General features: G+C 50.4%; 1 protein-coding gene across 9 annotated transcripts in view; it reads left to right on the forward strand.

Moving 5' to 3' along the window:
* The first annotated feature begins 280 nt into the window (after window positions 1–280).
* FOXP1 (forkhead box P1) overlaps window positions 281–26640 on the forward strand; it is a 341511-nt gene continuing 315151 nt past the window's right edge. For 4 of the 9 annotated variants that reach the window (XM_072346973.1, XM_072346986.1, XM_072346987.1 and 1 more), the window contains exon 1: window positions 3168–3741. The gene's annotated coding sequence lies outside the window, so the exon portion shown is untranslated. Of the gene's footprint in view, window positions 1292–1936; window positions 2022–2627; window positions 2753–3006; window positions 3062–3167; window positions 3742–26640 lie in introns of those variants that run through there. The other 5 variants (XM_072346976.1, XM_072346974.1, XM_072346977.1 and 2 more) reach the window with 5 other exon arrangements.

The raw sequence follows: 26640 nt of genomic DNA on the forward strand, positions 1-26640 counted from the left end.
CAGTGTTTGTTGCTGGGATGGTGGTGCTGGGGGTGGGAATATGGAGCATCCTTCTGCAGGCGTGCGTAAAACAATCCAGCAGTAAACAATTCGAGTACAATTAGCAGCGATGTTGGCGGAGGGAGCAGCCCCACCGCTGGTACTGCCTGTGGAATTAATCATGTTCTACAGTGCTGACGTTACTGGTTTAGGTTTGCGAACTCAAAAACAGCAGAGAGAGTTTCTGATAAACAGTGTTTATTCCAGGATGAAATGTATACCAAATATCTCTCAGAACAGTACGGGGTGGGGGGGTGGGATGCTTTAGAAAAGTTACTTTGATGCAGGTTTTTTTCTTCTGCTTAAGAACCGGATGAACAAAAAATCCTCATCCCCAGCAGCCCAGAATAACCTGCGCTACACGGGGTTAAAGCTGGGGCTTCCTTTCTCTTGCGCAGCTCCTGGGTGCCCGCAGGCCCGCACCGCACGGCCCAAACAGCGCTTCTGCGACTCTTTATTTACAGCAATTTTCCCCTTCGCTACGGACAGCAGCACTTAGGCCGTACCGCCGCACCTTCCGCCCCGCACCCAGGTGCGCTGCGCGGTGCTCCCCGCTCCATCGGGCGCTGCCGCCGGGAGGTGGCGCCGCGGGCCCGGCCCCGAGAGCGGAGCGCGGCGGGGGGCGAACGGGCTACGAGCCCGGGGGCGACCTGCGGAGCTCCGCGCCCCGCGTAGGCGCCGTACGGAGCTGCTGCTGCGGTACCGCGCAACGCGAGCTGCCCGCCCCCTGGCCCAAGGAGCATTGGATCAGCACCGCTGGAAGGCAGAACGCAAAAACAAAAACAACCTAAAAAAACAACCAACAAAACAACAAATACTGAACCCAAAAGAGCGGGGGAAGAAAATAGGCTCCAAACGGGTTCCCGCAGCCGCGAGAAAATAGTTTGTAGCGAACAAAGTCGGTAACTTGGGGCGGCCCGCTCGCCGCAGCACCCGCCGGCTCCGCTCGGCCTCCCCTCGCATCCCGCCGCGTTGCTCCCGCGCCCGCTCGGTGCCGGCTCTCCGCCGGGATCTCAAACTTGTCGGGGCTGCTCGCAGCTTCTCCCCCCTCCCGTCTCCGCGTTGTCCCGCGGGGCAGTGCGGACACCCGGCGCGGGATGCGCGACTCCCGGGGAGCGGCGCCACGCTCGGCTCCCGCACTCCCGCTCGGCGGCCGGTGCGCGCCGCTGCGCACCCGCGCAATGCTGCTTGTGCGGGGGGGGCTGGGGGCGCTGAGGCGCGCAGGCTGCGCCCGCTTCGTTGCTCCGCGCAGGTAAGGAGGTAAGGGGGGGATGCGCGGGTCCCCGCGGGCCTAACTGCCCCGGCCCTTCTACCCCCCCCTTCGAGCCACCCGCGCGGCGTGCCGGGACTGCGTGCCGTGCGGATGGAGGGGAGGTTGGGGGGAACGAAAAGTTGCTGCGGGCCCGAGGATGCGGCGCTGCCCTGCGCCTGCCCCCCGCGCAAAACCCGCGCAGCGCTGCGCACCCGCTTCTTATCCGCGCGGCCGCCCCGCACCCCCCGCCCCGCAACCCATCGCTTCCGAGCTCCGCAACCCCCACCCCGCTTTTATTCTTCTTCTTCTTCTCCCCCCCCCCTATTTTTCCCCTGCACCGAGCCTTGTTTACCCAGCAGGTGGATGTGACGTCAGAGACTGACAACAGCAAAAAATAACAACATCTCCCTCCGCGGGGGTGGCGCGGGCCGCCCCCAGCCCGCCCGGAGCGAGCGGCGGCGCGGGGCTGCGCGGGGCGGGGAGGGGGGAGCCGCGGGGCGGGGGCGCGGCGCGGGGCGGCGTGCGGGGCCCCGAGCGGAACGGAGCGGAGGGCTCTATTGTTATTTACCGAGCGGCGGAGCACGCCGCCGCCGCGCCGCGCCGCCCGGGCTCGGCGTGCCGGAGGGACGGGAGGGAGGGACGGGACGGAGAGGCAGCCCCGAGCCGCTCCGCGCTGCCGCCCGCCCCGGGGCCGCGCCGTGCTGGGCAGGGGCCAGGCCGAGCGCCGCGGGTGAGTCCGCCGTCCCCCGACACTTTCCCCGCTCCTCCCGGGGCTGTTGCACTTCTTCCCCTACCGCCGGTCCCACGTGTCCGTCCTCTCCCTTCCCCCCGCCTCTCCTTTACCGCCGGTACCGGGGGGGGGGGGGCGCGGCGGTGCGCACCCGCGGAGCCCCCTCCCCCGCCCCGCGGCCGCGCAGCCGCCCGCGCCCCCCGCCCGCCCACTTTGCAAACTTCCGCCCCCCCCCACCCCAGAAAAACAAATCCCGGCCCCGCGCCGCGCACGCCCTTCGCGCAGTGGGATGCGTCCCCCCCGCCCCTCCGCGTTGTCTGCGCGCTTTCCGCCGGGTCCCCCCGCGCCGCCGCGCAGAGGGGCGCGTAAAGCCCAACTTCGGCGCTCAGGGCAAGAAGTTGCGGCGGGGCCGCCCACCCTCCCCCCCCCCCCCCGTGCCGGGCCCCGCTCCCCCTCGGCACCTGTTGCGGCTTTCCGCCCGCGCTCTGCTTTCCGCGGGCGCTCAGCCCCGCGCCGCGCATCCTCCCCCACTCCGCGTCCCTCGGGCCCGTTGCGCCCATCCCCCCCCCCCCTTTTTTTTTTTCCCTTCTCCCGGAGACGAACTGTTTGAATAAACACCCGCTCCTCCTCAACCCAGCGCAACTCGGCGCTGCGCGGGTGCGGTAGGCGCATCCCTCTGCCCCCTCTCATCCCTCCGCGCAGCCTCAGCGCCGCGGAGCCGGGGACGCCCGGTAAGTAGCGGCCGTTCCGCCCCGCGCAGCGCTGCAGGCGGCGTCCGAGCGGCGTATCGGCGCTTCTCCCCCCGCCCCCCCTCCGGCTCGCCCCCCTCCCCCAAAAAAGAAGAAACAGCCCCAAGCCGCGGTCGGGCAGCGGGAGGGCTGAGCGCTGAGCGCCGTGCGGGGCGCACCCCCCGCGGAACTACTGATGACTTATCGGCGAGCCCCGCGTGGAGAGGGCGGTGGAGCGCATCGATTGTAGCGAGCCTTCCTTCTGCCGCTTCGCATGCCATGATTTTAATCGCTTTGGCTGAATCAAACCGAGTGAGATTGCTGCTTTTTTTTTTTTTTTTTTTTCTTTTTCTTTTTTTTTTAATCCCCTGTTCTCCTCCTCCTCCCCCCGGGTCCCGCACCGCCCCGCTCCGCCGTTTCTCTCCCGGAGCAGCGGCACGAGTTACGCGCTCCGAAGTTGGGAAGGTTTCATTTTCAGTCTGCGCGACTCCGGCCGTACCGAGAGCTCCGGGTCACCGCCGCTCTCCGAGCTGCGTCCTTCCCGTGCCGCTTTCCAAGCGGGTGCTTTACCTGCCGTGCCGTGCCGTGCTGTGCTGTTGGGGCCGGGCTCTCGCCGAGCCAAACTTTCGAGTCTGTCATCGAAGAAACTTGCCGCCCGTGCTACTCTCTGTGATTTGCTTTAATTTAGGCAGAGGGAAGAGTGCGCTGCGCTCGGTTCTTATTTCTGCAGTTGGTGTCAGCGCTGAGCAGCCCGTGCTCGTGTAAGTTGGAGAGATCCCGAAAGCACCGAAGCAGGGAAGGAGGTGCCGTGCATCTTCGCGACCAAATCTGGGGGAGAAGGGGGAAATCAGGGCTACCGGCTTCATTCCTCCGCTCCGAATCCCTTCCCTGCGCTGTCGCCCCGCCGGAGTGAATGGAGCGGGGCGCTGGGGGAGGAAGCTCTTCTCTAGTCACCATTCAAAAGGTGCCAGCTAAAATCTCATTGCAAAAAGGTATTGTAGCTTTAATGTCTCGCCTTGGCAGCATTCTTCCCCCTTAGTCTCTGGATTAGTCATTGTATGTGAGACAGAAAGGAAAAAAAAATCACTTTTTTTTTTTTTTTTTAAAAAAAAGTAAAGTAAACAGCCTCCAACAAGTGAACCTTGACAACCCAGATTAAGGCAGGCAGGAGAGATCAAACGGAGCTGCTGCTGGGCTGTTGTCAGAGCCGCCTGGCTGGGAGCGCCGGGCGCTGCAGCAGGGCACAGCCGGGCCGTTAGCAGTGCTGCTCTTTGTTGGGAATCCATAGGGTAACGTGGAGGGAAATAACGCTGCCCTACCTTACGAGGCTGTCTGGTGCTCACGGCTTTGGTTGTGAAGTTAGGTCGGTGCAGGGGGTAGGGCTGGTTTTATTCTTATTAAATTATTTTAATGTATTTTTTTGAGGCTCGCGTACACTTGGAAGGAGCGATGGAGGATTTGGTTTGATTTCTGCCGCCTGGAGCTGCGGAGAAGGCGGCGTTTCCAGTAATGCAATGTTCGAAACAGCCTAAAAGTTCAGTGGGATTCAGCTCCGATTTCTGCATCTCTGATTTGTAAGGAAACCCGGCTGTGTGTTTCTCGGCGTGTGAGCGCGGTGCTGCTGTGTGGCAGGGGTTGGGTGGTGAGGAAGCGTTGCACACCCTGTGACTGCGGCCCCGAGTGTAGGAAGGTGCGGTGCCGTTCCCCGAGCGCTGCCCGGTGGCACATTTGCTGTAGCCGTGTGCTGTGCATGGAGCAGGGCGAGGTGTCACCTGGTGTCGGGGCTGCATCAGAAACGTTCCATTGCTCTCTTGGTTTTTAGTGAAATTTGTAGCCAGGGGTGTGAACCGATGGCTGGTTTTGCTTCGATAAACCTTTTGGTGTGAGTGTTAATCAGGTGTCACCAGTGCAGTTCAGGGTTATTTTTGATGCTTTCGTGTTTGCATTCAGACAGCTCAGTGCAAACTCCACCAGCAAGCCCCTGTCTGGTCCATGTTGTAAGTACTTCTGTTCTAAGTGTCCTGGAACAATGGGGATAGCCATTGCAAGCGGGAGGAGAAGCCTTTACCCTGTCTGTGTGTGAGCAGGGTGCAGACCAAGTGCACATCCACTGAGGAGTAAAGAAACCCAAAACCTTTCCCCAAAAGTACTTCTGTAATTAGCAGTGCAGATCACACAATAAGTACTTTATGCTTTTATAAGGTAAGATTTCACAACCATCCTGCGTAACTTACAGACCTGTACTTTTTTTTAATGGCGTAGATTTTAATTAGACAATAAAACGTGTGTGTGCTAACCATGCACATGTATGCTGTAAAGCCGTTTGGGGTAACGCAGTGTTTTTTAATCACTATGAATGTTTCCTGCTGCAGTCGGTTGCAGTGGTGAGGTGCTGCTTTGGATGCAGGCAGGACGCCGGGCAGAGTGCTGAGCGTGGGGCATCACTGCACGGCGTGGGCTGCAGCGCTGCTCTGTAGCAAAGGACCACCTTTTCTTAAGGTCTTACCTTTGTGTTCCCATCTGCGATGCGATGCGCTTAGCTCCGGGATTATTCCTGTTTCATGGCATTGTAAAAATTAGGGGAAAAGGGGCGGTAGTAGAAAGGTGAGCCTATGGTGTGTGGCTCAGCATTCGGTGCTCTTTGTGCTCGTGGTCACGGACAGAGGGGGCTGGACCGGGTCATGTCATTCCTTTGGAGAAGTGTCTTTCGAGCGTGTGTTTGTCTATGGAATGAAATAACGTATGCACACACATATGTAGGAGATGCATGTAAAATACACTGATTTCTGCAAGGCCATCCGGTTATTTATAGGACATAATGATACTTCTGTCATCTTAAATTTTCTCAGAGAAGCTTTAATAAATTTAAATAGATTATATGCTGTCAGGAAATAGTATAAATTTTGTTTACGATTCACTTGCTTTAAGGTACTTATACTAAAGAAGCTCATTTAACCCCCAGACTGAGCAGCATTAAGTGGTGAGAGGAGTCTGCCGGAGAGCTGCCGCTGCCCTTTGCTCTCATGATAATCTTAAATTACAACAATTTAATTGCAACTTCAAGGCACCGAGTGGAGACGTTTCCTGCGGCTGAGGCAGGGCTGGGGGAGAGGCGCTGAGCCGGGGCTCCTTGTGGACAGGATTCCTTGTGGCTGGGATTCCTTGTAGCCAGGCTCCTTGCTGCTATTCTTGGGCCTCCTGCCCTGCTGGGGGTGTCACAGCAGGAGTCCTCAGGTGGGGGCAGGTTTGGGACTGCAGCAGCCTAGCACAGCTCTGGGTGCAGAGTTGTGCCTGAGTTGGGTTGTGCTGTGGCAGGGGTTCAGTGGTGGGTAACTACAGAGCCTGGGGGCACATTGGGGTCTGCAGCCCTGGGACCCGCTGTCGAGGCCTGTGTCCCAGCTCAGGTTGCCACGAGTTTGTGTCCCCTCAACCCCACTATGACCTCACAGCCATGAGCACTGTGGTGAGAGTATTGGAAGCCGGTGAGTGTGTACCAAAGGTGGTTCAGAAACGCTGCGTGCTGGAGCTCAGCAGCATATCTGTGTCTGTTGGTGAAGGTCCTGGCAGCAAAACTTTACCAAATGCTCACAAGGGCGCAGAGGGGCTCACGGTTTTTGACTCTCTTGCCTTTGGAGACGTGTGTAAGTGCTTGGCTGTGCTTTGAGTCACAATCTGGATCACGTTCCTGTTGGCCATGTCCTCACCAGGTGTCTCCTTGCTGCCCCAGTGCCCACTGGCACTGCTCTCAGCACACCCAGCACAGCCCTGTGGTCCCACTGCAGCCGATGTCAGGTGCTGGCATGGTGTGCATGGGAGAGAGGGAGCTGGGGTTGCTACGGGAGCCAAACTGGGTGAGTTCTGCAGTCCTGTAATATAAAGAAAAGCCGTATCAGGGGTTGAAAGGGGACAGTAAGCTGTCCTGTCATCAGGAGCTCGAGCGTCTGTTGATTGGGGTGCTTCAACTTGTGCTCTTGTTTCTGACTTCAGTGTGTGATCTACGCAGAGTCGGGGAAGTGCTGGCTCTGCTGCAACAAACGCACTCAGGGGTTCTTCTATTTCTCATCACCTGGCACCTGTCTCTTCCATCCATACATGCAGGGGCCGTGCATGAGTGGTAATGATCCCATGTAGCCCCAGTAACTTTTTGTTTAGCGCCATCCTGAAAATGAAGGTGTTGTTCTATGGCAAATGGGAAAACAGAAGAGCAGGATGCATTTTTATTTTTCCCCCCTATCTGGTACCTGAAAAAGACTGAATAATTTTTCCCCTCTCACTGACCCTCCCTGTGCTGTTCTTAGAGCATCCCCATTTTAGTGCCTTGAAGTTGCAATTAGGTTGTAGTAATTTAAGATTATTGCAAGGGTGCAAAGGGCACTGGAAGCTCTTTGGGAGTCTCATCTCAACACGTAATGACACTCAGTCAGGGGGTTAAATGAGTTTCTTCAACGTCAGTACTTAAAGTAACTAAATCGTAAACAAAATTTATACTGTATTCTGACAACTAATAATCTATTTAAATTACATTAAGGTATGTGTGTGAAGATTTAATTAAAAACAGAAGTACAGTTGAGCCCTGTAAATATCTCGACAGATACACTGGAATGGAGTCTGTATCATCCAGTATTTGCTTGCGTCTGACAGGTTGTGGAGTTTCCGGGGGTAAAACCTACTGTGGGCTTTGTCCCTTTCAGTTTGCAGTGGGGTTGCAATGGTCTCACAAGCGCTCTGAGTGCCAGCCTGCGTTATTTGGTTGTGTTATTTGCTGTGTTAGCACCAGAGTGCCTGTTTCCTCCATCAGTCAGCTCAGGGCTGGTGCCTGGCTGTGTGCTCTTGAGGACGCTCTCTGCTGCTGTTAAGCAGTGTTTCCCAGCTCACTGTGCCAGCTGTGTGCCAGCTTTCTCCCCTCATCCTGGCTGCAAATGAAGCGACCCGGAGTGCAGTGCTGAGGGCTCTGTCTCACTGTTGTGAACCTTCATTTAGCTCATTTTTGTTCTTTTTTTTTTCCCCAGGTAAAAAGTGTTTAGGACTTCTTTCCCAAATTTTTGCAATGCATGGAAAGCATTTTCAAGGCTGTCAGTGCGTGCGTTGCTGTGCAGCTCCTTCCCACTGGTGCAGCAGCCCTGGTGTGCAGCCCAGGATGCTCGATACGAGGAGCTTCTGCTCTGGGTGCAGCTTTTAGTGCTGAGGCTTTGGGCATCCTGAGCCCTCCCTGCACCCCTCCTGCAGATGGTTTGGATGGAGGTCACAGGATGTTCCCCTCTTTGGCTGGGGGCATGGGAAGAGAACGAGGGTCTGTGCATGGAGTGAGATGTGTGATGGGAGCACGTTGCCAGCTGGGCGCCCACTGGGAGCGCAGGGCCTCCAACGGCATCGTTGGTTTTCCCCTCTTCACCAGACATTTCCTTTCAGATTGGATCCCAGTTTCAGCCACACTTCCCGCTCAGCCCTGTCATCTTGTTGCTAACAATTAGGGTCAAGTGTCTTTCCTTGGGCTCCGCGCCGTCTTCGTGTTGATCCCTCCCCCAGCTCCCAGCCTGAGCTGTTTGTTCGTTAATTAGTGCATCGGGCGTATTAACACATCAGCAAGCGGGAGCAGGCAGACTTCCCGAGGCATCTCGGGAAACCCTCTCCAGTTTTATGTGACCGGACGTGCACTAGTGCTGATTTAGATAGCGGAGCCGGCGATGCCAAAGTGTTGTTAAGAGAGAGATAAATAGAGAGAGCCCAGCAGTAGGCAGAATGTCATGTCTCTATTAAAAAGATGGTGATAAAGGAAGATAAAATGGTGAGGGGGATTGGCGGTGTGTTCAGAGCAGCAGCTCAACAGCTGGTCACAAAAATCAATTCAGAATTCCCCTTCCTGCAAAACCCTTGTCCACGGAATTGATGTCTGAGTGTGGCTGGGATGACAGCGAGTGCTGGAGCCCTGAAGGAACCTCACCATCCTTCCAAAGGCATTGGGGCTTCTGGGGCTCCTCTGCAGCATTGCTCCCCTCCATGGGGTGTGCCTGCCTGGAGCTGACTCTTGGCTTCACAATGCAAGAACCCCAATGCAGATTTTTGTATGTCGGGGTCTTGCTCTGGGTGCGGGAGTCAGAAATGTAACTGATCATAAAGAAATGAGTGGTTGCAGCAGGAGAGAGGGGAGCAGTATTAATTTTACCGGTTCCATAATGAAACATGCGGTGTAACGTTAAGTCATTGCTGCCTTGTTTGCTGAAGGGATGTTCATCATTCCATTAAGAAGGGTTAAGCAATTAAGTGATGTTTCTTTAGGAGCCAGTGTCAGTTTCAGGAAGCTTCTTCCCCATGTCGCGTGGTAGATGGGAGGTTTCCCGTGGTGCTATCAGTGAGCTCGGGGCTGGGCATGGGCAGGGAGCGACCCCAGCTCTGGTGCAACAGGAATGGGTTTACTGCAGCCTAGAAACGCTGCTCTGGTGGCCTTTCAGTTACAAGGCTGCCTGCTCTGACTGCTGTCTGCTGCAAACCTTATTCCGTGACCAAATTTGGCATTGCAAAGTTAAAACCTTCCTGAAATATTCACCTGCGTGCTGGCTTTTTTCCTTTTTCTTTAATAACAACTTTCATGTTGTAATAGGACGCTTGCTGATGGTGAGTCACCAGCTCTGTCTCCCATGAACCTCATGACGGATTTGTGTTGGCCGCTCAGGCACAGCTCAGCCAGCCCAGTTCCCACCTGCCATCATTGCTTTGGGAAGAAAAGCCCATGGGAGCGGGCGGTGAGAGTCCTGCCTCCCTCTTCCCAATTCCATGCCAAGGCACTTCAGAGCAGCCCCTGGGCTGGGCTGGATCTGGGGACACTGAAGCTGGATCTGGTGAGGAGTGGTCCCTTGGGGACAGGATGCGGCCCCAGGTCCTGTTGCTGGGTGTAGCTCTGTGAGGTCACAAGTGCAGGGTAGGGAGGGTGCGCGTGTGGTGGCTGCAGCAGTGCAGTGACCATATGGTCACCATTTGGTGCTGGGATGCTCAGGTTGATGCTGGAGAAGCAGCTGTGCCGTGTGCTGCATCCTGTGCGACCTGCTGCTCTTCCAGTGCTCAGGTTGCTTCTTTGCCTTGACCGAGAATGCAGAATTCAGTACTAACTTTGCCAGATCGCTGCCCTTCCTCATGAGATAGCCCGTCTCTAGTACTGCCGTTAGCAATACTGGAACTCAACCCAAAGCCTATGAGCGATAGGAGTTCTGCCTGGCAAAGGGCAGCACACATCGTGTTAGTATTGATGCTCCCAGCTTTCATCGCCGCTCTGCCTCTCAAACAAGGCTCTGTCAGTGAGTATCTCGACGGCTGTTGATCAGAGCACTGTAAGTGCAAGTCGGGGGGGCGGAGGGGAGGAAGAGGAAAAGCATCAGTTTGGCTCAGGGAACAAAATTCATGAATATTCATGATTGTAAAACATAAAAGGAAACTGTCTGGATACGTACACAGAACATCACAGCCTATATTTACCTTAACAGATTTAAAGAGAGATTTTCTTCATTTTTTTCCTCTGTGAGTTTTGTGCTGGTGAGGTGGTAACAACTCAGGTAGTTTGTTCTTATGATAGATACTGCCAGATAGAGGCACAGCCACCGAGAGGTAAACTGGTAAATCTGAACAAACTGAGGGATAGTGGCTGTGGGCTTCTGGCCCCGTTATCAAACTTGCTGCATAAGGCAGAGTTTATGCACTGTGATAATGCTAATGACCAGCAGAGCCAATGATGCATGACTGGAGGAAATCAGTGGTATAATCGGAGAAAGTTATCAGGTTTTTGTCATTAAATATTAGTGATAAATAATACACTTCATTTTGAGTAGATAGGACATATTTAATTCTGATGCAGAGAGTTTCAATTTAATAAGGGGCATTGCTGAGCGAAATGATAATCTGTTGTAATTGAAAGGGAAAACTAGAAATGCCTTTGTTTCAGCAGAGCTCCTGGTGGCGGCCTGTGGTGCCGTGTCTGTGTGTGGGAAAGCATCCCTGCAGCTGCTTGTGGCTGTGCCACGGTGCTTTGCTTGTTAGTTTGTATGGTACACAGCTTGGGGAGAGCCAGAGGGTATCTGTTGGGTATAAGTTACCATCATCTTTCCTTTACTTTTTTGGCTGAAAATTGTTACAGTACCGCAGCAGACACTGACTGTGCACTCCATGTGGGCTCTGCAGCATCCCCCAGGGGCCTGCACGCTGTCTGCATGGCGAGCAGCTCGTGGTGTGGCCAGCTCTGTCCCCAGCCTCTGTGGGGCACAGGGACTGGGCTCTGACCTCCTGGTGGGGCGGTGTGCCAGCTCTCACGTCCTCTTTTCAGCGAGGGCAGTGGTGAATCCTGCAGGTTTGACTCATTGCAGAAACTTGGGCAGCTCTGAGTAACTTCAGCCAGAGTTAATGGGATGTGTCTGAGGGTAAAAGCTGTTCTCCTGTCATGAGAGCTTCATGGCAATGCTTTCTTCTTGCTATGCTCAAACGATTACATTCTGGTTAAAAGATATACATATATATTTGTCATCTGATTCTTTGATTTGGGATAAGGAAGGGGTCTGTCAGCTGAGGTAATTTGCAGTGTTTTTTGTAGGTCCAAAAAAGATGAGTTCCTCTGCCCCCAGTGGCATTCAGGTCTGGAGGTGAATTGCAAGGGGAAGCACATGCAGAGCAGAAAGCTTTCTTGCATAAGTAACACCTATGTCAGACATCGCCCAGGTTTAACAGCAGCATATGCCCATGTTTCTGTTTATCAGCACTGAATTGCTGCCATGTACCAACCTCTGCCTGGTGGGTGCTCGGTGAGGAGGAGCATGCGTTGCTCTGTGCCCATCACAGCGGTCCATGTGTGTGTGCTGTGACTTTGGCTGCTCACAGCTTCACAAGGTGCACCAGGCAGAGCTGTTTCCTCAGAAAGCCTTTTGGTTTTTGTCGAGGAAAGGCACTGCTGCTTTCACAGCATAGAAGGAGTGCATGAAACTCAGCTAAAAACATGCATCCAGCCTGTTGGCTGGCTGTGGGGATAAAGAGCAGAAGTTGGTTAGAAAATGTGTGGCCAGAGCTCAGTGCTGCCATGGGTTTACAGGCAGGAGGGATCTGACCTGCAGCCTGTGCTTGTGTCTGTGGGATATGAGTGTATGCTCAGTGCTGGCTCTGGGCGCATGGGGCTGCTGAGAGCACCAGGTGCTGGGTGTGTGACAGTCATTAACGCCATGTGGGGTGTGCACCCTGCCGTAGGGGTCTGAGCAGGGCTGTAAGTATGGTTGGTGCATTTATGGCTCCTGAGATTGGTGCAGGTGCACATTAGCAGGAAGCGAAACCAGAGGAGCCCTGGGAGAGTGATGTGAGCTGTGCCAGGCAGGTACCGTGTGACTTTATCACCTAGCTGATAACCAGCCATGGTGCTGGGAGGCTGTGTGGGGCTGAGGAGGGAAGTCACTAACCTAGAAGGTGGGACCTCTAGGAGGGTGATGCCCACATTCCTCCCACATCAGGGATGGTCCAGGTGGTGTGGAGGGCCTGCTGCAATGGGGTGTCTGCCTCCTGCAGCTGGCAGCCCTTTCACCACTTGTTTTTGCATGGTCTCGTGGAGGAATTTGAATGTGCAGTCTACGAAGTGAGGCACTGAAGCATTAACCCTGTCTTTTATTTTATTTTTTGAAAGGAGTGGGGACAGAATAACAATGTGAGTAAAAATCTTATTATCCACCATTCTTTCCTCCTTGGTTCATGCCTGACTTCAGTACCTTGTCCCACCTCACTGAGCAAAGCCGGCACAGGATCACATAACTGTGTGTGCTGCTACACCTGGCAGTAGTGCTCACCTTGCATAGGGTTTTCCTTCTTTCTTCCTGAGTGTCAAAACCACATCTGGTTGGAACCCTAATTGCTCACAGTGCCTCTGTGGTTTTTTTTCTGTCTGGAGCAGTTGTGGGGTCTGTTGGCAGGAGAGCCCAGGCCAGCACAATGCTACCAGGGTAAGATGCTCACTGTGCCCAGCCACTTGCACAGTGAGCATCTGGAGCTGTGCCCCTCTGCGTCAGCATGAATTAAGTGTCACAGGAGGAAGCAGAGATGAAGCTCTGTGAGAAGATCCACAACTTGATCCAGTGATGATCTGGTGTGCAAAGAGGGAGAGAAAAGTGAACTTCTCACCCAAGATGTGGAGCCTGTAGTGCTGTGCCACTGCGCTTGTGCTGCAGCCACAGCACTAGTTGGGTTGGTGCGGTTGCCTGTGAGTGTTAGCAGCTGCAGCTGGCTGTAAAAGCTGTAAATTTCCCGGTAACTAGCAGGAAAATGTTGTGGATCTGCAGTTATTCTCCACATCTGGATATGCCATGTTTGTTAGCACTGAGCTAAGTACAATAAAAAGCATTTTTCTCAAGCGTGGCAGCACGTGGGTGAGCTCCATTTGCCCCCACTGTCAGATGAAGCCAGCAGGATTTAACGTGCAGCTGTAACAGCAGTTCCTGCTGCAGAGCACTGCTGGTCAGAGTGTTTCTGGGAGGTGCTGTGGGGTTTGGTGTGCAGCCCCTGAGCTGTGCTGCTATGCTTTGTGATGGAGCTCCTTTCCCGGGGTACCCCCAGCATATGAGGCATGCCCTGAGCCTTGGGCAGCCTTTGTGCTCACCCTGCTGGGTGCACCTGTGAGTGAGTGGGACTTCAGATGGCCCAAGGAAAGCCGAGAGCTTGCCCTTGTGTTGTGCAAACCTGCCGTGGTGGGCTGGCTGTTGGAGGCTCCTCCATCAGAAGGCAAAGTGTCCCATGGTGACAGCATGGAGCGTGTCTGCAGTGAGACTGAAGTGAAAATTAGGCAGTGGGCGATTACCTCCTGGTTTTTAGAGCGGTATTGGGCTGAAATGAAAAGCAACCTTGAACCTGCATGGGTTTATGAAACTGTATGCTGGGATTTTAAAAATTACCTCCATTGGAATCCTGGAAGCATCTGTTACATAATTAATGCACTTAAAAATATACTCTATTTATGATTAATCCAGGACTGTGGTGTGTGTGCTAGTTAAATGACTGAATCCCAGGGTGCAGCGCGAGGGAAGGACTGCAGTTGTAATCTATTTGATGGTTATAGGAAAGGACATTTTCTACAAATAAATACGTCTTCCGTAGTCTTTTTATTTGTCAGGGCCAAGCTTACGTCTGTTGCGCTGAGTTTGTTGACTAGTTAATGTTTAGAGATTTATGCTGATATTTTGTAGATCTGCTGGAAAAAAATAACTCAGGAATAATTAGGGAGATTGACCATATAGTAACATGCCACGCGTGTGACAGTGTTGCTGGGCTGATGAACTTGGATATGGTCTGTGCAATTAAAAGTGCCAAGGCTTGGTACAAGGAGCTTTTCAAACCCTCTCCCAGATAGATGAGCACTCTGGAAGATGCACGTTCCCCAGAGGATGGTTTGCTGGAGCTGCTGGATGCTGTGGGTCTCCTCTGTAGAGAATGTCTGAGGCCAAAACCTCCCATAGGGAGCAGCAGAGCAGGCACTACCAGCACGTTGCATACCCATGCTGGCATTTATTTGTGCCAGGAAAGGTTAGGGCGCTCGGTGGCCTTACCTTCTTACAGCCTTCTTCACTGCCATCCTCAAACAGACTTTAGCATTGCATTTTCTCTGACATTTTTTCTTTGTTTCTGTTCCTTTTTCTGCCCCCCCCTTTCATCTGACTGCTGCCCCATTGGGTTGGTGTGTGATCATGTTGAGTAAAACCCTTTTCTCCCCCCATCTTACTTTTATTGCTGGTTCTCAAGCCACCCGCAAAGCTGCTGTGTTTGCTCATCACCCCATGGGATCTCAGGGAGGCAGCCCAGCAGAGCAGTGCCAGTGTGTCCCATGCTTGCTGCCAGAGCTGGAAATAGGGTCCCTTTCTATGTGAACAGGCCATTATTTTTAAGCTAACAGTCACTGTGTGTGGTGGCTTGGGAGATGTTTGAGGTTTAGTGCCTGGAGGGTCCTGTCGCACCTGGTCTGTCAGGTGGTGCTGCTGGGTTGTGGAGGGGTTGCCTGGGACCACACGTGCCCAAGTTTGGCCCTGGTACCCACTGAGTGTTAGTGATGACCTCGGGTTTCCATGTTGTGTCTCTTGAGTTGAACTGATTCTGCATTTCAGCATCCTGTCCCTCAGCTCCCTCAAGGTGCAGTGAAGGCAGAGTGAGGCTGGTTTGAAAGGAGGCAGTGCCTCCTTACCCTGTTGGGTAAGTGGCTCTTCCTCACTGCTGATCCCACTGGAAGCACTGCTTCTGGCTCATCCCTCTGGATCAAGGAGCCCCTTGTTATCTGTGTACTCAGCATGAGCTTTTCCTTCAGTCCTGAAGAGAGAAATGTAAAGATCTGTGTGTGCTGGACTGTTTGTATTTCTAGCAAACTGGGACAAAAAAACCCCCAGTGTATGTCCCAACTGTGTGCCAGCAGTGTAAGATTTCAGATACGCTTTGATACTGACTTGTGTGAGAGCAGTTATGTTGGGTAGAAGAAATCGATGCATCAAGGCAGAGGAGGAGGGCAGCGTGAAGCAAGAAGCCCAAATGTGGTGGGTTCTAAAGAGTAGTTACTCTCTTATTGCTGGCCAGGCCGGTGGTGTTGGGCACGTGGAATGGGTCAGGGTGGGTGGCTGATGAAGACAAGAGTAAGGGCTTGGGGAAAAGCAGAATCTGGTGACTGCAGCAGCACAAGTTTATTTTTAGAACCCGATTGCATTTGAATCGCGAGCATTAGAAAAACTTCTTAGCTCACATTATACTCCGAATTTCTTTAATTTATTTTTAAAGTGGAAATTTTGCAAGCTGACGTTTTGCAGCATGCGTAGTACGATTTGGCTGACAGCATTGTCTGGCAAAAGAAATAACCAAATTATTATTCAGTCATGGGTTTTTAACAGCCGCAAAGCAAGTGGATGTTAACTAAATGATGCAATTTATTCCCTTCCTGCTTATTGCCAGCTTGCCTATTACAGAGAGACTGCCAGCTTTAAATAAGTGGTACCCAGATGGTAGTCGCATGACGCCCACTTGGTTACAGAGCCTAAGCAGGGAATAACTCGGCAGCCACTACAAGCTGTGGGTCAATTGAGGGGGAATGCCTGTTGCTTCACAGTTTTGCATATGTAAATCTGTTAATGTTATGTCAGTATTGTGCGGTCTAAACACAAGCACTGCCTTTCTCTGGGGCCCAGATGAACTTGGATCGCCGCCCAGCTAATGAGGATCCGAGAGCGCAGCGTCAGGCGCGGGCTGCCGCCTCTGCGTGCTTCCTCACTGTGAACTTGGGGCTGCTGGGCTCGGCCATGCCCCAGCAGTGCAGCGTGCAGCCGGCCTGGCCTCGCTGCCGGCAGCTCATTGCTGCTTCTGTCCCAACCAGCGCGGCTGCCGCACTTGGCTCTGGCTGCGTCTCCTTGCCACGCTCCTACGCTCGCCTTCATCAAGTGCAGATGTGGCACCCGGCTGCCTCCGAGAAGTCATGAACTGCCTTGTCTGTGCTCCTAGGCAGCCAACATCTGCTGGCGGCATGGGAGCGATCCGGGTAGCCAGGCCCTGCAGACAGGGACTTGTATGAATGGTGTGGGGATGGCTGCTGGAATGGTTGGGTTAAGTCTGACCACCTCCCCCCCCCCCCCCCCCCCCCCCTTTTTTTTTCCCCTATTTTTTATTGTTGCTTTAAAAGTAGTAGTTAAAATTGTTGGACTTGGGAATGCTTTTATTGTTGATCGTTTCTGGTTCTGAAAAGTTTATTACAATGGGTGAAAACAACAACCCCCCCAAAAAACACTATAAAAAGCTGCAGTACACTGAAAGGCTGAAAAAGCACCAATCGTGCTGATTTAACCAAAGAAAACGTTCCTAGAGGTATTGTAAATTTTATGTGCCAGATGAAAAGCATTAAGTGCGTTATTTTTCACGAAGGGAAAACATTCTGATTTTTAACCATTTTGTCAATTATATTAATGGCGAGATGCTGCTTACAAAGCTCAGGGGCTGCTCGGTGAGCACAGCCCCGTCCTGGGGGCCTGGGGGTGCAGGATCCATGCTGCCAGATTTCGTCCTTTGTGGGCAAAGCGCTCTGCTGTCGCTTCTCCCCCCCCCCCCACTCCGCCAGTCTTTTTTGGAAGTTGCAGGCAAGTGTTTAGAATGCAGTCGGAATAAAATTAAAGCAGAAAATAAGCCGCTTTGGAATGTAGCGGAAAGCTGAGATGTTTGAGCATTTTATCTTTATTTTGCTAATTATTTGTCATGGAGATCTGAGTTGATTCCCTGAGATTTCTTTTAAGCCTCTTAGAGGGAATTTTTTTGGCTGGTCGTCATTTTCCTCCGTGGTGCACTCCCAGCTGAGCGCCTCTGCCCTCTGCTCCCCATCCCTGGGGGAGCTGCCTGGCTCGCTCCTCATCCTCAGTACCACTTGTGGCCCCAAACGGGTTGAGCTCTGGGTTCTGAGCACGGACCAGCGGTGATCTGTCGTCCCCATCGCTCTGGCTGTGATGGCAATTTGGCCGCAATTCTCCTTTTTGATGGAAAATTATGTAGTGATTGTTGAGGAGCCTGTAGCACATTCTTGTACAATAAAGGTAAATCAAGCCAGGCATTGGTTTATACGTGATTTTCCAGTTCCTTGTATTAGTGAGAGCTATAGCTTACCCTACTGAAAACTTAATTAGGCAAACAGAATGCTATGTTAGCAGACACTTTCAAACCCGATGTGCTCAGGACGAGATTCAAATAAGTTAATAAGAGTTATATTAGGTGTTTCTAATGGTACTTTCCTTTTTTTAATTTTTTTTAAATTTTATTTTAAATAAGCGCTGTCTTTGGTAATAACCGCCCCCCACTTTTCGGGTTAATAGTTTAATTGAAAGGCTCCATTGTGTCCATTTAGTCGCGGAGGATCCCTTGTGCTGTGCGGTACGTTAACGCATCTCCTACAGCCTTTGTGTTTGGATGGCTGATGTGGGGTCCCCTGGAGGAGAAGAGCGGGCTGAGGGAAGGGAGCAGTCTGTTGTGCCCCACACCTGGAGCAGCCCGCGGGCAGGAGTGGAACAAATCATCAGCACTGGAGTGGGCGTAGGGGTGCGTGTGTGTTTGTAATGTATTTAAAATGCCAATAGCTTATGCCTTTTGAAGGCTCCAAATCAGAGCTGTCATATTAGCTATACCATTTCCAAAAATAATGTGAGGAACATGCTGGTACCCATTGTTCAGAACAGCATCATTATTCTGTTATTCTTTCTCAAGCTTCTGACATCCTCGCTTAACAAAGGTCTTTCCAGATTATGGTCCTCAAAAATTGTTTGCTGTGAGGATTTGAATTCCAAACAGAATGTATTGTCTTTTATTTTTCTTCCCAGGGGAGGAAAAAAATAAGGGGAGAGGGAAGGGATCGCCTCATTTTCTTTCTTGACACATAGATTTTTGGACCAAGGATGTGAACGTAAAGCCTGCAAACTGAAATAGGAAGTCAGAAGTTTGGGACTTTTATTATTCCATAACTGATGTTACACCATTTCCCTCCCGTCTGCGTGCTATGAACTGGGAATAGGGAAAAATTGCAGTGCTGAGAGGCTGCTGGCTGATTGAACTAATGCTCGCGAAGTGCTGGGGTTATCTTACATGGGGTGTTTTGATGATAGAAAGAACCGGTACCTGCAACCTCAGCCTCAAAGTGAGCGCTCTGCTGGCGCGATGCAGGGGGTCGGGATCGTTCCTCAACAGCAATTTTGTGCCATTTCGCTGAATGCGCCTGTTTTTGTGCCACCAGGCAGAACTGTCACTGGTGACAGACTTTAAAATATTTCTTAAACATCGGTAAAGCAGCATTTGCTCGTTATAATGTTGATACAGCTCGCAGCATGTTCGACTTGTGAAGGAATTATTCTAGGCTTGTGCCTGCGTGCGGTGGGCCAGTGAAAGTGTGTGTGTGTGTGTGTGTGTGTGTGTGTGTGTTGGATGTGGCAACCTTTACTTGGCAGAGAGCAGAGCCTGCTTGCTCATGAGGAGAGCCATGCTGGGAGCAGAGGGCACGGCAACACCAAAAAGATGGGTGCGTGAAATCCCTGTTAGTCCTTCATCACCTGAGCAAGGGAACCCTTCAGTGCTCGGAGCAGAGCTTGAAAGGGCCTTTCGGAGCAGAGACATTTGGGAGGTGGGGGATTCCCTGAGAGAAGATCAGATAAGATAGTAAGTGGAGGATTCAGGCAGAAAAGTGGTTTGGAATTGCAAATCAGTGGTTTGCCCATAAGTGGTTTGGGTTGGCTGTGGTGTTTTCTGATCTTCCCCCCCCCCAAAGATGTCTAGTAATTTTTCACCCCTGTCTTCAAACTCTCTCGGATGGTTTGTGATTTTCAAAGGCTGAGGATGGCTGTTTGCTCCTGAGCTCCGGCAGCTTCACAGGCTGCTGCAAAATCACTGCTCGCTCTCTCAGGGATCCTCATCTGCCTCTGATAGAGCTCCTTGCTTTCAAATGCTGTAGCATAATTTGTTACTTTCTTGAACATTGTAGGAGGTTGAATAAATATGATTTCTACAGTATGTGTGTGTACATATATCTCTCTATATGCATATATAAAGCGAGGAAACTTGGACATGCTGGGTGTTAAGCAATTCACCAACTGGTGTCAGAACAGGACTTAAATGTATTTGTTGCTCACTGGTGATCCCACAGCTGGGTGGGATCCAGGCGGGCAAACTGTGACGCGGTGACTGTTCTCTCTCTTCCCACACAATATACTTGTATTGTGAAATGTATATTAAAATATTTAGGGAGTTGGGCACATTTCATGTAATCACTGGAGGAAAGTGGCTTTAATGCATCGCTTGCATCAAACCTTCTAGACCTTGGGTAGTTCTTTCCTGATGTGAAATGTGAAGCCTTCCACTTGAGGAAAAAGAACCAGTGAAGTTGACCGCAAAGAGAGGTAAGTGGATATGAGGAAGTTTTGCTGATATGGCTTGGAAAAGGTAGGAGCATAGTGGCATAGGGCATGTGTCTGTGCCACCTCAGCTGCAGGAATAGGTTGGTAGGATAGGTAGGATACTGGTAGCCAGCACCAGTATCGAGCTGTTACATTCATCCTGTGTCCCTGAATCACCTTCAGTGCTTTGTCTTCTTTCTAGTGGCCTGAAACGTGCAGCTTCACTTCATCAGCCTCTGTGAGGCAGCTGAGCTCTCTCGAAGCACTCGAAGATACTATTGGCATAGCACAGATATAATTATCGTTAGTATAGTCAGCAAGGATTGTTGGATCAATTATTTCTTTTTTTAGTTTTGCCTTTAGATGTTTAAGAAACCCCAAACTTGCATAAGAGTACATAGTTTGGTAGAGTTCCCCATTGCTGGAGGCATCTGTCAGAGCTGGGGGCTTGGCTTCCCCTGGAAGGTGTCGGATCTTGCACACTGTCAGTCTGGAATATGGGTGTAGCATTTCCAAGTAGCCAGGAGCCAAGGCTGGCATTGATCATGCCCTGTTGTCCAGCAGGATGTTCATACAGTTGCCCGTGGCATTCTGGCTGGGCAGCTGCTGGCCACGCACACCTGGCTGCAATGGAGTAGCAATCCAGAACTTGGGAGATGGTTCTCCTGAGTGCTGACTTCTCTGCAGTTACAAGCTGAAGGAGGTTTGGTCTCCTTGGTGATTTGGGTGAGAGTGAAAATGGCTTTAATCTTTTAGACTAGTCTAAAATGAGGGTACAACATTCTTAATATACCTGGCAAAGAAACACTTTTTTTTTTTTTTTAAAGGTGTAGTTACTTTTGTTTTACTTGTTCTGTGCTCTCTTGCAAATGTGTATCCTTTTTTTCTTTGTATTCTTTTTTTTTTTTTGTCTATATACATACATATGCCTCCTTCGGAAATTTTCTCTTCCATCCAGACACCTGCATTTCAAGTCTCTATCATGCAGATTCGTTTTTCTCTTTAGACGTGTGCCATGCTGACAGGCCTAAGGCTAGAACATGTTTTTTATCTGTGAAGGCTTTCTCTTGCTCTTTCACTTAGAGAAGGTGATACTCTGAGGCAAAGGCTAGGCCTGTGCCATGCTGCTGGGAGCCAAGACCTGACCTGCTCTGTACTGTAAGCTAGGCTGTTCCAGACTTGTGACTTGGATTTGGGAGTACTCAAAGGTTTGCATACCTGAATCAAAGGAAGTGAGCTATGGATTCAAAAAATGTCCTGATGAATGAATCCTGATGGTGGAGGATCTATGTAATATTGTCTTCTGGACTGCCCCAAGAACATGTTCGCTAACTCCTTCTGCGCTAGCACTGACTTCTGTGCTCCATTTAGGTTTTCATTAAAGCATTACATAAACGCAGTCGTGTAAATACAAGTGTTTGAAATGGCGCTTTTAGTTTAAAAAGACTCTTGGATTTGTGCAAGTAGACACATGCTTGCACAAAATAACTTTTGGCTTCCCTCAAACACTTTTCGGAATAATTTAAAGGAAGAAAAGATTTGCAAACAGTTGTAAAAGAGCCATAAAAAACTGTCAGATACCAGACCTTCAGCTAATTGTAAACTGTTTTGCTCTTGGAAGTCATACAACATTGATCTCATAGCTGCTTCATTAAGAAGGTGCTTCTGTGGAGCACAGGAGCTGTTTGCTCAGGTAGGCATGAACAAAAGTAGTATGAGATGCCTGGCTTCTGTTCTGAATGCCCAGAATAGCTCCAGGCAGCTGAAGTGTCCTGTACCAGGAAGGAAAGCAAGCATTGTGGGGAGCTGAACAGAGAGAAGCTGCACAGCCAAACATTTCTCTCTGGCTCCTTCACCCGTGCAAAGGCATGCGGCTTCCGCACAGCTGGGTTTTGCAGCAGGGCTGCAGCACAGCAGAGGGTTGTTTGGGAGGATCCCTGGCACAAGGAGGGTGAGCACCTGAAGGCTTGCTCTCACTCTTTCTGTCCATATGGGATATGTTCTAGTCCTCAATTTTCAAAAAGAGACATGTGAAAAACTCTTTTCTTGGACAGAGAATTGGCCGATATCCCAGGCCAGCTGGTTGGTTGCATCTTTATTTATTTTTTTGCAGCGTACCAAGGAAGACAGGCATTCAGGGGTCAGCCTTTTCTGGTTGGGACTGAAAGGAAGGAAAGTCGATGGTCCATTAGACTCGATCAGTGGAAAAACTTTTCTGTGAGCTCAGCTCTAATTCTGCGCTTGTTCAGTGTTTCACTTGAAGAACTCTTTCCATTGTGCAATTTCACTGTTTCCTTCAAACACTGCAGATCGGGGTGTCTGCTCCAGGGAAATATTAATAGCAACCTACTGGGGCTCATCTCCAGTGCACTCACTGCCACAGTCTCTCTCCTTTAGCCATTTTCTAAAGCTCTATGATTAGATCTCTTTAGGAAGGGAAATTCTTGCCTTTGTGTATTGGTCAAGCCAATGAATGGTCTCCTGTTATCTTCTTGGTCCATGACTGAATCAGGCTGTCAGAGACGCAAAGCTGGAGTCAAAGGGACTTTATTTCAGGCAACCCCACCTCCTCTGGGTTAGCTATGGAGAGGATTCTCTTCCCATCTGTTCCTGAACCAGAAACGTCCTTGTTTAACAAGAGTGAGTTTGGTGAGTTTATCTGACCCTGCCATTTCCTTTTGGATTTGTAAGGTTGTAAGTTGACAGAGTCTTCTAGAGAGTGGATTTCTGTGGCTGGACAGAATGGCGTGTTGGGACAACTTTTGGGGAGACTGGTTAATCTCAGCTTTGTTTCTGAGTAGGAGCCAGCCTGGCTGCAGGTTTCTGGTTTTTGGAGCGCGCTGACACCTTGTTGGCCCATTCAGCTGGGAAGGATGAGCACCAAGAGCAGGAGGGGGCTGGCAGTGCTACCGTTAGCAGTGCATAGAAAGTGTTCAGGGATTAGGGCAGTGCTTAATAATTCCAGAAGGAATTTCTGGACACACAAATGAGGCAGTGCTGACTATTAAAAAAAGCCAGCTCTGAAAATCCTCTTTGTGCCTGGATTCACACTATATTCCTGCATGTATGATGGTTTGGTGGTCTGATGCACACTGTCCTTGCTAGCTTAGGTGTGACGTATTTTTCCGATCTTATTCACATTCCTAATGAGAAGCATGTCAAAGAGGTGTTGAACCATCCAGTAGATTTTGGCCTGCTTGACTGTAATAACTCTCAGCTTTGTATTTTATACATGGTATGCTTAAATGGTTTTATAAGGAGAAAGAGAGAAAGAAGAGAGTAAGTGCTGCAGATCTTGGTTCAGGAGCTGTTGTGGTTCCCCTGACACAGTGCGGGCAGTAAGACCAAGGCACAGCCTCTTCCTCGTGCTCCAAAGTCATCAGTGTCTCCTTTGCTGCATCAGTGCAGCAAAGCTGAAATTGTGCCTGTATCCCAGTAGCACTTTAGGTCTCATTTCATGATTACTGCCCTCTCTGGTGCTGGGAAGATGCTCTCAGTGAGAGTGCGCGTATTATTTTGCACCGCGGGCTCTCATCTGCTATGTGCTTTTATTGCACCCAGCAGCCCCCTGGCACTGGCTGCTGTCACAGCAGGGAAACCATAACGCATCTTCCCTCTTGGCAATAGAGGAAACAGATATTCTCATCCCAGACCTGGGCTGGCAGAGGTGCAGAGAGATGTACAGCTTGGCTAAAAGCATGGAAAACAGAGCATGGACCTCCCTATGAAATCTCCAGCTGGTGGCTGAACTCCAGGACTGTTTTTCCCCTCTGTGGCAGCCTTAGTCGGTTGGTGTCCAGATGCTGTCACTGTATGAATATTCAGTGCCGATAAAATATGCATAATACTGTAAGCCTTGCCAGGGTGAGGATCTTGAGGGCTTGATGAACTTTGTAACAGCATTACTCAGTTGTAGGGGCACGACTGATGCAGCAATTGATTTCTGAGTTCAGACTTCACCTTCTTTTGAGCAGAGTTCATTCCTGTTTGCTTTTCATAATAGCGTTATTACACCTCGCTGGCAGCAGGACAAGGGAGAAGCCACCGTGCAGCCTTTCATTCCTTGTGAACTCCTGTGCAGCAATCAATGGTGGTGAGCACCTCTCTGCCAGGCTTGAATTTCACATATCTGATATGTTATCAGCTAGCTATTGTGGTGTTAACACTAATGGAATAATCCTGTTTTAACTCAGAATTTTCCTACAGCTACCGATGGAAGACCAAGAGAGTTTCAATATGAAAGAAAAAGGCGGAGGGGAAAAAAAAAGCAAAACTGTGCTGTTGTAACAGGAATACAAAAAATGCATTTTTAAACTTTTTTTTTTCCCCCTCTCTTGATCTACTTTCTGTATGACTCATGAGTCAGTCTCTAAAATGGCCTCCAAACATGCATGCATAATTTGCACATCCTCATGTCTGTGGATGCAGTGCTCTTAAACGTCCCTGAGGTGTTACTCACCGGTGGGGCAGCATGATTTGCTTCTGTTCTCCCCTTCCTAAGAAAGGCATGGCCTGTGAGAGGTGACTGGGCTTTCTGAGTAGCAGCTGACAGGGCAGGGGAGAGAGTGTTTTTGGAAAGAGGTACTTGTGAAACTGTAGAAATGAGGCTGAGACCACCTCCTGAGCTGATCGTGTTGGTATTTTCTCATTGGGCAGTGGGACACACAGCACCTTCCCCTAGCTTTAAGCCTAAAAATGAAGACCGCTTACCTGTTTTTCGGTGGTTCATGACAGAACCCCTTTTAAAGTGGGCATCTCTTCTGTACCACTGTGGCTTTTCTGAAGTAAGTCTGAGTTCCTGAATTCAAGGTCAGCACACACACATGCTCACGGCAGGGTTTGTCACCCTCAGGAGGGGATGCGCTCATGGATGGTGCCTTTATTTCAGGAGCGTCTGAAGCAATGCATGTTAGTGAACATCTGCAGTAATGGGGAGCTTTTGTAACAAGTGATGGTTTTTGTAACAGCTTATGATAATAAACCCAAGTTTTAGGGGTTTAAGTGCACACTGACATGCCCTGTTCTGGAAGTGGCCGATGTATGCAGTGGTACTCAGCACGTGTTGTGTGGGCTCAGTGTTTGCCAGGAGAGGGAATGTACCTGACATTACAGAAGGGTGTTGATGTGATTAAAATCTGGCTTTGTTGTCTGATAGAATCCCTGAATCTCCTTTTTACCTTTCCTGCAAGCAGAAAGAAATGCAATTTCCATTCGGCATAGATGTTTCTCTTTCATCCCTTAAGCTAATTTTTTCTTTTTTTTTTTTCCTGCAGCAGTTTTGGTGAAATTATGTATCACTTGTGATAATTCATTTTAAAAATTCCTGAGCTGTGTGGCGTACTTTCATGAAAATTCATTTAGATAAAATTAGATATTATTGTTTAATGAGGTGGCATTTCAATTTAGACCTTGCATCATGCATATACCAAGAGTTTTTTATGGAATAGTTAGGTTCATTTGAGTAATAAAGGCTGAATCATGGGGGCTTTAATTCTTAATCGCTGTGAGGATTGTTATCTGTGGGATGTGAGCTGTCTTAGTGGTATTCAATCAAGTGTCCACTTAGCCGTGACCAGAAGTAATTGCTCCCAAGTGGGTTGCACAATGACCTGTTAATACTTGCTTTGACCCTATGACCTTGTCTGCCCCATTGTTTAGGATTTTATAGCAAGCGAGTCTGCATTTCTGTGGGGTCAAGTAGATATCTGAGGTCAAACATTTTCTGATTACTGCACAGTACACACTGTAAGTCTGCAGAGCTGTTGCACAGCAATAGTCCCCGCTTCAGAGCAGGACGCGCACGGTTTGGAAATTGTCTTCCTGAATGCATGTAAACAGTTTAATATTTTACCGAAAGAAGTTCATCTTGTAAATTAGGTATGAATAATACATTTGTAATTACTATTCGTGTCTTTAAACACTTGTGTCTTAATTGGCTTGGGTATTTCTTTAATGTATTTGCATTTTGTCAGGGAAGTTAATTCTGGCTTGCAGAGATGGAGGGCGAGCTGTGTGGCTGGGGATGGCTTCGTCCCACTCCTGTAGAGCACGTGGGCTGGCCCTGGTGCTTATGGAGCACTGGGAAGTGGGGAGTGCTTCCAAGCTGACTTTGGCTGCTGGTGTGGAGTGTTTTATGTGCTTCTCAGAGCCATCCACAATTAATGTGACGTACTTGTTGATGATAGTTGGGATGTCCTGTGTTAATTTATGGGCCATGCTTAAGTGTTGCTGAAAATGTGGTCATATTGGGTGATGGTTTGCAGAGGGGGCCTTGCCGCATTGTGTAGCTGAGAAGCAGCAGTGTTTTCTTCACAGTGTCTGGAAAATGGCGTGGTTGTACAAACAAAGCCTTGATGTTGTTTGTAGCACTACTCCCTCTTTTCATGTTGTGTTTACTGAGTTTACTAGCCAAAACACTTCTGCATTCTCTTCAGCCTTGTAGGTCATCTCTGCTGTAGGAAAACATATATGCCCCTCGCTCTGCATAGCATCCTAGGGAAAATATTTTGATCTTCACTGCCTGAGTGGGGCTGGTGGGATGACACAGAGCAGTTGGATTGTGATACGGTTTGGGGACAAACAAAGCTAATGTTCATGTGAGAGAAGCAGACTATAGTCAACTGAGTAAGCAAGAAACAAGTGCGAGAGGGAAAACTATATAGCATATGCGGGGAAGAAAACAAAACAGTGACTCTTTCCTCTGCCAGAATATTTAAAAACAAACAAACAAGAAAGCATACCCAAGCAAAACGTGCCTTGCAACAAAGTGAACCTGTGGATTTTTCTCAGTATGTGTGAGGCTGTGCATGATGTTGCTCTGGTTGTGAGCAGATCTTTCTGAAATGCCCTTGGGGGGTTTGTGCCAAGGTCAGGGCCCATGTCCCCAGCAGGACGTGTGGGGGGTGGGGGAGGAGGATGGGGCTGGGGTGGCTGTAACTTCTGTGGACACCAGGGCTATGCTCTCTGGGCCCACATCACAGTTAGTGCAGAACCACAGGC

The sequence above is a fragment of the Excalfactoria chinensis genome, chromosome 12, assembly GCF_039878825.1.
Source record: "Excalfactoria chinensis isolate bCotChi1 chromosome 12, bCotChi1.hap2, whole genome shotgun sequence".
Lineage (NCBI taxonomy): Eukaryota > Metazoa > Chordata > Aves > Galliformes > Phasianidae > Excalfactoria > Excalfactoria chinensis.